This window comes from Homalodisca vitripennis, chromosome 1, assembly GCF_021130785.1.
Source record: "Homalodisca vitripennis isolate AUS2020 chromosome 1, UT_GWSS_2.1, whole genome shotgun sequence".
Classification (NCBI taxonomy): Eukaryota; Metazoa; Arthropoda; class Insecta; order Hemiptera; family Cicadellidae; genus Homalodisca; species Homalodisca vitripennis.
This window is the reverse complement of record NC_060207.1, coordinates 50,189,540-50,198,715: the sequence shown is the minus strand read 5'-3', so window position 1 is coordinate 50,198,715 and position 9,176 is coordinate 50,189,540.

Here is a 9,176-nt window from a genome sequence, read left to right as displayed (position 1 = left end):
TAATATTAATGTTGTAAAAAAGTTCAAGCCAATCACATTTTTGGCGTTTTAAAATGTGTTACGAAGAATTATTATTGGATTTGCTGGTAACTTTTATACTTTATTTCGTTCTAAACAAAACCCCAATTGAATACTTGTAATGATACACCAAGATAAAATATTCTTATACCTTAAATTTTAAATTTCGTTAACACTTAAGTTGAATTTGGTCCTGATATGATATTTTTGATTGAGTCTGTATGTTTTTTAAATATTAATTGATCTTACTTTCCATATAATTAGGTATATCTAGAGAGTGTAAAATATGATTTATTTAATAAAAAGGATGTGTTATATCTGTGTATAAATTATGATATTGATATCAGTAAAATATTACCTATGTGAAATGTTGTGTAAGCGTGCTTCTTGTAACTCACGAAAGGAATACATGCTAATGCCAGATGAACACTACACCTATATACACCTGTTTCATTTTTTGTTTTATTTTATTCACGTAAAAATTCTTTTAACAGACATATTAAGGAATCCATTCACATGGTAGGATTCTTCTGTAATTCAATTCTAGTTTCAAGAGAATACACAGAAAAACCCACCACGAAGAGAAGTGAGCCTTTGTTTGACTCTCAAAATCCCAACTCATTTACATATGTTATAGAGCTTTGAAGAGTTTTAAATCCCTTGATACTTTGTTTATCCTTTCTATTGACCTTTAGTACGTCTTTACCAAATGATTAACCAAATAAAATGTCCAGTACACCAAAATTAGGTACCACCAATCTAACTAGAGACCAATTAGTCTCTCTATAAGTATTATTTATTAAAAGTAAATTTATCTCCCCAGTGTTATTTTTTATTAAATGAGCGATGGTGAAGCTTTTCATTCGAGGGGCTGGGAATTTTAATTTCAGCCTGTCTGTCTACTTTTCTGCAAAGTACGCCTATTACCCCATGAGTGTCAGCGAATATTTTTACATTATACTCAAAGGTAACCATGATGGTAAAGAGAAATTTATAGAACAAAGAAATTTGTAGACAGGGTATGTTCAACCACATAATATTTTAACGTATGAAGTGTGTTGTATTAAATTGTTTGGGGTTCAAAAATCTCCCCTGTTAATTTTTTCTATTGTAAAAGCTTTTGATGATGTCTCAAAACTACTTTGCGTAGTTAACATATCTCCGTAAAGAAGTATAAAAAATTGTGACAACATTTCGCATACTGTAACAATACCCTCGGAGGCCTATTTCAGCTTTCTTGTATTCCTAAATTTAAGGAAACATAAGTTATAAAACAATTTATATAAAATAAAAATCGATCAGTTTTTACTTATAGGAATTTCATTAAAATTCGAAATAATACCTTTAGTCCTAGATTGTGACTAACTCTATGATATATATTATTTGGTCGATTAACAGGTTTCTTAATACATTCAACACTAGACGTTATTTTTTATTTGTAGAGTGTTTTAATTTTAAAAGTATTAAATGAATTAAACTATTTAGTAATTTTATATCAAACTGAAATATACAATAACATTGTTTTTTTAACTATTTCAGAATTGGTTTTCCTCATTTTCCACTTAATGATATACAGTTAAGTTAGTATTTAGGATTAAGTCCTTAACATAAATATAAATAGATTTTACAAAAATGTGTTCAAACTTCAAATTACTGCCTTATGCATATCATAACACAATAAAGTTAACGTAATAATTGTTTTACGACAGCTAATTGTTTTATAGTACATATTTAAATAATTTAGAGACTTATGAGAGGAAACGCTTTGAATTTTGAAGACTAATACAGATTTCCTATTATGGCACATTACATCAGTATCTAATTAGTATTCGAGAAGTATATCACTGTTTCTTACTACAATACCATAAACAGAGAACGTTTAGGTGTCCATAGGTGAACGAAAGAATCATCTCTTATCTAATATTACTGTAAGAAATTTGGTTTTTATACAGTGATATTCTGAAGATGGACTTTGTAATCTCGAAATATAAACATATATTAATCTTTGATGGTTAAAACATCCAATTGTTAAGGTGACAGCATATTGTACTATAAATTACAAAACCTCTCACTTTACTATATACAATAAGCCTAATTAGTTATTTAATTTAATAAGATGTAAAAACGAACGTAATAACGTTATTAAATACATATTAACTTCCAGCTGCAAAGTTCAAGTAACCACTGAGCAGTCAACTGAGATCATTATTACTATACACAATCTATTTTGTTCAATATTAAGTTAAATGGTCATATAAGCTCTTCGTTATGGAAACTACAGTTTTACGCTTTTTATTTTCCTGGTTAATTTATTTCCTAAACTTATTGGAAAACTAAGCAAAATTTTATTTGCATTTATTTATCATTTACACAAATAATTCAATATCACCGGTACAAAGAAGTTTAAGGGTATGTAAAAATTATAGGAATTAAAATTATGAAATTTAAATGTGTTTTAATTTCATTTGTTTGTTAATGGATGTTGCAAGCTACCTTTCTTGGGAGCTTTGCCTGTTAGAGTACGAGTATTTTTAATTTAATCTTTAAATCCCAAATGAAGAGTGCTGTATATGCGTTAGTGGGTTGTCATGAACTCAAATACCTTCACCTAGCACTAAAGTCGGTTGTGACTTCACATGAGTTGAAATTGATATTTCAAAACACATTCATGTGGATCTATAAACTGAGCAATTCATCTGATCACTACAGGGCTAGAAAGCCAGGTAAGGAAGAGAAGAACATTACCCAGTAACCGGCTGATCATTTAGATTAATGGCCAAAAACAGTGGATCTCATCTATCTTCATTGTTTGGCTGTGATCTGGAGCTGTGGTCTGTTTGTTATCACGTATTAAAAAAAACCCTATTTTATTTAAATTAATGCTCTGAAATATTGACTTAATTTATAAAATCACCATAGGAAGACTTTACAGTTTCAACGCTAAAAAAATATAAGCAAATTATAACTATCGTAAGTACCTTAGCGTTAAAAGCGGTCTCCTATTACAGTAGTGTAATCTAATTTTAAGAACTTTTAGTGACTTCCAGAAACTAAATATCACAGTAAACTTATCATTTTTAATCACTGTTAGCTACATTATCCTATTTCCTTGGTTCAGTCTAGGAATTACGTGAATATTTATATACCTCAACAGTACCGCATGTACGAGTATTTAGTGCAAAACACTAACCCTAACCCTTCGACAGATCTCTGCCATAAACAGTTGCACTAGGTGTCTGGTGCGTAGCTTTGTTATTCCATGTAGAATGGTTACGGGCTCACTGCTCTCGTTTGTATTCTCAAATTGTAGCCACGAAGCGAATGTTTCGTTCAGTCATATTTGAGGTCAGTCCTTCCGTATTTAACCCTTCATGTACTGTTAATTTACGGTCCACAATGTCAAAGGCAACTAATTTTGAATATTCAAAATAAACTAAATTAGTCGATTCGTCACTGTTGTTATCTAAACGTTAAAAAATACTACTCTTATAACTACTACAACAGATGGTATTTTGTTAATTATTGTAATGATTATAATTTCATAATGACTAATATTTCTGAATTAAAATATGTATTTGTTTTATTCTATACCAAAAATATATATGTATCGAAATTTAGAAAAAAATATATATATTCCAAATTTCGTTCAAATCTATTTAAAAGATTTTTTGTGATTGAATATCAAAATCCAAACTCACATATTAAAAAACCATTGTTCACAAACTTTTGTATTTTGAGTATTAATATAGGTCGAATTTCTGGAAGAACGGTTGACTAATAACTATAGTAACTTACATTTATTGTTACCTCAATTTTCCTAAGAGTGGAATAAAAAGGTTTTTTATACAGGCGCTCGGGTTTATTCGACTTCTCTACTACAGATAAGTGAATAGTCGTATTAGAGTACGATATACTTATATTCTCGCTAGCTAGTCTCAAGGGCTGTATCCAACATGTTGAAAACAAACCAAATTAAAAGGATAGCTCTTAAAATTTTAAATCTAAAAACATAAGAATAATCGAAATTGTAATTAAATATATTTCTTTAAAAGTTACATACTAAGTAATTTATTTAACAATTTTATTTTGTAGTTTTTATAGTACTAAAAATAGAACAATTTTCTTATTTCTTTCATCACTCAATCCTACGAAGTGTCAAAAGTAACTGATAGTGACTTCATGTGTTTTATTAAATATCTACTTAAATTAGAACTTCGTACATACAGGTAAAGTGGGCGTAATAATCCCCTGGGTTGACACACGTAGATTGTTTGTTTACAGCACTCCAGCAGGAATAAAGTGGTGCTCTTCCTGAAGCCGAATAATGAGGTAATATTCCAGAACAGGAAATCTCAATGGCCTTTCAAAGCAGACTCTTTATACTGTCAGTTATCGCCTAAAATCATTATTCATGTCAACATATTTCCAAGTAACTATTAATTGGAATATTTGTATATTTATATTCCACACTGTCAAAAAACCTCATAATTATTTTGTTTTGTTTTAAAAATAATGTAATATATAATTATAATTTGAGATTTTAGTATTGTGTATAGCAAGAAACATGTATTGTTAACCGTCAAAGTTATTTGTTCTCGAAATTTAGTGCAAGTATAAAAGTCTATTATATTGAATTTCACTACTATTTTGTGTCTCAGATTTTCTTGATTCTTTAAGATTATTTATTTTTCAACTTATCTTGCCCAACGTAGGACTGCAAGCGACCTGCAACTGGTTTGCGAGGGCGTTTTATACTTGTGTAAAATGACGCTAAACCATTATACCGTACCTTTTTTACTGAACGCAGTTAGCAATTATTACAGAATTACAAGTAGCCCAGAGATGTTGTGTTTTTTAGGAATCGTAAAAAGTATTGAAAGAAAAATTCAATTAATGGTGATTGTTAACACATGAAAATTTGTACATCTGAATATAAACATTTTGTTAAGACGTTGTTTCTCTATGAATTATTTTTATAGAAAAGAGTTGTTTTTAATAGAGTTTATTTATTATTTAAGACTTAGTATAGTAAGGTACACCATGCGACCTAATGATTGAAGAGTTAGAGGTCGGAGAACACGTGGTAAGTTAAGGTTAACTGATAATGTATGTAAATACAGACACTTCCACGAAAGTAATAATGTCAGGAAATGGGCAAGTATCAGATGAACTAAGTAACTTAATGACAATATATTTACAATAAGAACAATTTTAATTCTTTTGTAACGATATCTGAGGAACGTCTACGAAGTTATTAGATTCTTTTAATTAAATCTGTAAAATTAAACTCTGTTTAATTACAATTCATGTTCATCATTTTCTCGAGTTTGAAATTGTTATTAGTACAACACAATGTCTGCAGGGTAACCATTACACTCTTTACTTATAAATTAATATTGTTGTTAAGGTTGTACTTTATAAAAAAAAAACCAAAAAAAAAAATCCTGGGACATAACCATAAAATATCCAATCAACCCCAAATTTGGGTACGATATGTCGGTAATAAGAAGTCCAAGCTGCTTGATTCACCTCCTTAGGTCTTGAATTTTCGAGCTGTTTAAACTGGAATTCCAAGACTTATCAAGTACATGCTGTAAGAATTTGTATGCGTTCCCGCTGGTTGCCCTTTCCAAATTTGGCCCATGCTTGATTTTGATAACATAGAAATCATATATCAGCCGTTTATGTTACGCAAGCAGATGGTATATCATAGTGTCGATTTCTATAATGTTATTTTACTTTTGTAATATTTAACTTAAGAAACTTCTGATGGTATCCTTAATACCGGTATACGATACAATTGTTATTTAATGCCTTCATTATTTCTTCAAGGCACAAATATCCATATTAGATTATTCTAAATTAAATTCCTCTATCCATATTTTAATAGTTTGCAATTTTAGAGACACGCTTAATATATTGTTTTAAGTCTCCTGTTGGTCATTTTTCTCAGAGCAATATTAGAGCTAATTCCCTCGTTGGGCGTAACCATGATAACAGAACAGCTTATTTTATATGTAGAAATGAAGGTTCATGCAAAGTTTAAATTCTACAGATTGGTAATCATTCTCGAGATATTCTGCCACGTGATACATACACATTACTCTTCATTGAGTTAGGCATCATAGTTAGGTGGTGTTTAAATAATAACGCATCACGTAAATATTGTAAAAGTACGCTGAAATCACATCTTGTTATCGAATATTAACATTAACTACCATGACTGTTTTTTTTTCTTTTTACTACATGAGTAAGCTACGTGTGTTAAAATCTCATATCATTGCACTCAGCTTGTTTGCGACAAGAGAAATGTAAACATAATTGCTAATGCTCAGCTAAATCCCAAGGAGTGACATGCACCCTAGCATCAAACTCACTGTTGCTTGTAAAAAATCTAAGCTCCGTAAAAATTACAAATCTATTGGTCAGTATTTTTTTCGTAATTTCGTGTTGACAGACAGACAGGCAGAAATGAAATTTTCCAGTTTCATGAGTAATTTGCATCGCTGACTCTCAATCAATTACTCATTTAGTGAATGTCAAGACATACGAATGACAGATATGAAGGTACTAACATGTTTGTGGGGCAGAATTACCAAGCATTGCTTTATAATATTCTTCCATTGTTTATAAAGGGCTGTGTTTGTATATTGTAATCTGAGTAGAGAGAAGTGGATTTTAGTACTTTAAACAACGGATGTGTTTGGATAAATTAGTATTGAAGCTGATCCTTTAGGTTATTTTTTACTTCTATGGGTTTACCCATAGAATATTAAAAGGCCTTTGCTGTGCTGTTCAAAGCCTAAACACTTTATAAATTTATTAATTTATTCATCTAATTAGAATGAATGCCACAGGCTTGGTATTTCTGTAAACACAACTGTGAACATGTATCATGTGGATATCCTGTGTTGTTTTAGTATGCTTTATTCTTTTATCAAATCTACGGTATATAGTTAGCATTTAACTACCGTAACATCAACTTTTAGTTCCATTTTTCGTAGTGCTAAATTCTCTCATTAAAATGGTTCAAATATATTTATGTTTGATCTTTTAATATATACGTCTCTAGATCTTGACAATTGAAGCATCTATTGTGAGTATTCAACATAAACGGTATATGTTTAACAATCGTAACCTTACTCTATGAATGAAGTTTAGAATTTTAAGTTGTATTTTGTTCCATTGTATTTTTATTTCAAATACATTCATTTTAATATAATACTCTTAACATTACTGAAGTGTTGTTATGTGGCATGTACTTTTCTGTTTTACCTGAGCAATTGTGTTATGTAGAACTGATCACTCTACATAACGAAATTTTACATCCAAATGAAGAAGCGCGCATTCATTGTTGCTGCAATAACAGAACGGTCACTGATTAGAACGCCAATCAGCTGTTCAAATAAAGGTTCGACTGGTTCGACTGCTGCTACGGTAAGCGATAAGGACGCCAACGACATGGATCGTTGATCACCGACAACTGTTCTGTGAGACTCGTGCCGTGCGACAAGTCGGCAACGGACTGGATTTGAGTTCTGGATTTGGCTGTGCTAGTGTGTGGTGAAGCCGACATCAAGCCCTTCAGCATCGCTGGATTTTGAGAGCCTGGATAAAGGAGTTAGGCTAAGGTGAAGCCATTACCATGCCATTAATATTTTGTCGCTTGCGTATGTCAGTTAGTAAAATTTCAGTTTTTAATAATTTTTGTTTTTACAGAAATTAAATATCTGCGGTAAACTAAGCCTTGGGCCTCGTAGTATGATTGTCTAGTCCTGTCGATAAACGTAGGAAATTAATAAGTTATCTGTAATAAATTGATACTAATCTAGTTTTTAATAATTCACGGAGATAAATAGTTGTAAATACGTGTTAATAGTGTCAAATACTGTAACCACAAATTGTTTCTGTAAATTTGTACATAATTAGGCCGAGATATTATCTCGTAACAATTGCATCGTCTCTCATAAATTTCCTTACTAAACTTGTTAACTGTTCTATAAATAATTGAATCGGTAACTTTATGTCCTAATGTTTGTACATTATTTAGTTTTAATCAGAATAATGTAAAGGCAGTTGTCATGAAATTTATACCTACCATTGCCGTGAAAGTGCATACATTAATACATTATGTTAATACTTCAATACACTTTACTATAATTATTGTAATTAATTAGTTTAAGTAAGAACAAACGTAATTAATTTTGTTCCTGTGTCAGAATAATTATGCTTTGTGTTTAAGACCAATATTTTATATCCAAGCTAAATGTTCCAAGACCTGTTTCAATGATTTTTCCGTACAACCGACCATATCGGCATTTTCCTGATTAGGGTAAATTAAGTTATTTCTCAACGCCTGTTTGAAACCTACTATTATCAGGCTAGTGGTATTATTGTTCCAGGCTTACATCGGACCTAGAAATGTATTTAAAGATGCATTTACGTTAGTAAACAAATATCGTCCTGCTGATTATTTGAACTTATAGTCTGTTTCATAGTGCACGTAATAATTATGTATAGCACAATAAATTAAAATTGTATCATGGAGATGCTTTTGTCTGTTTCATAGTTGATTACGGGCTTATCTGCGTAAATAATAAACGTTCCCGAGTGAAAACAATTTCTTGTGTTAATCTTGGAAGTTTATACAGACATTCTGTAAATATGTATATATTTATGTATTTATCTTTATTGCCTCTGAGTAGGTAATGTCCTTGTGGTTGTAAAAATTTAAACAACGTATTTTATATCCATAATAATCATACTAATGATTGTTATTATATTTGCCTTTAAAGAAAAGTTCTAGGTTATTGTATTGCCAATATGTTTACTGTTGAAAACTTCAAAGCTAGTGCTTACTTAGTACAAAAAAAAATAATAAAATAATAAAAACAAAACAAAAATGGGCTGACTAATGTAAACTAATTGTAATAAATATTAGGTAATCTAGAGATTTAAATATATGAGTAGGCTATGTTATATGGAACTGTATATCACAAATGCATTTAGTTGATACGATATTGTTGGAGTGAAGACTATTTCGGAGTGATTATGTTTAAGGGCTTTTACTGGGACCTGTCACTCAGCATTGGTAGTCCTGCTGACCCACGAGTCGACTTTTCTGGCAGGACCGGCCCAATTACTTGGTGGTCTATACG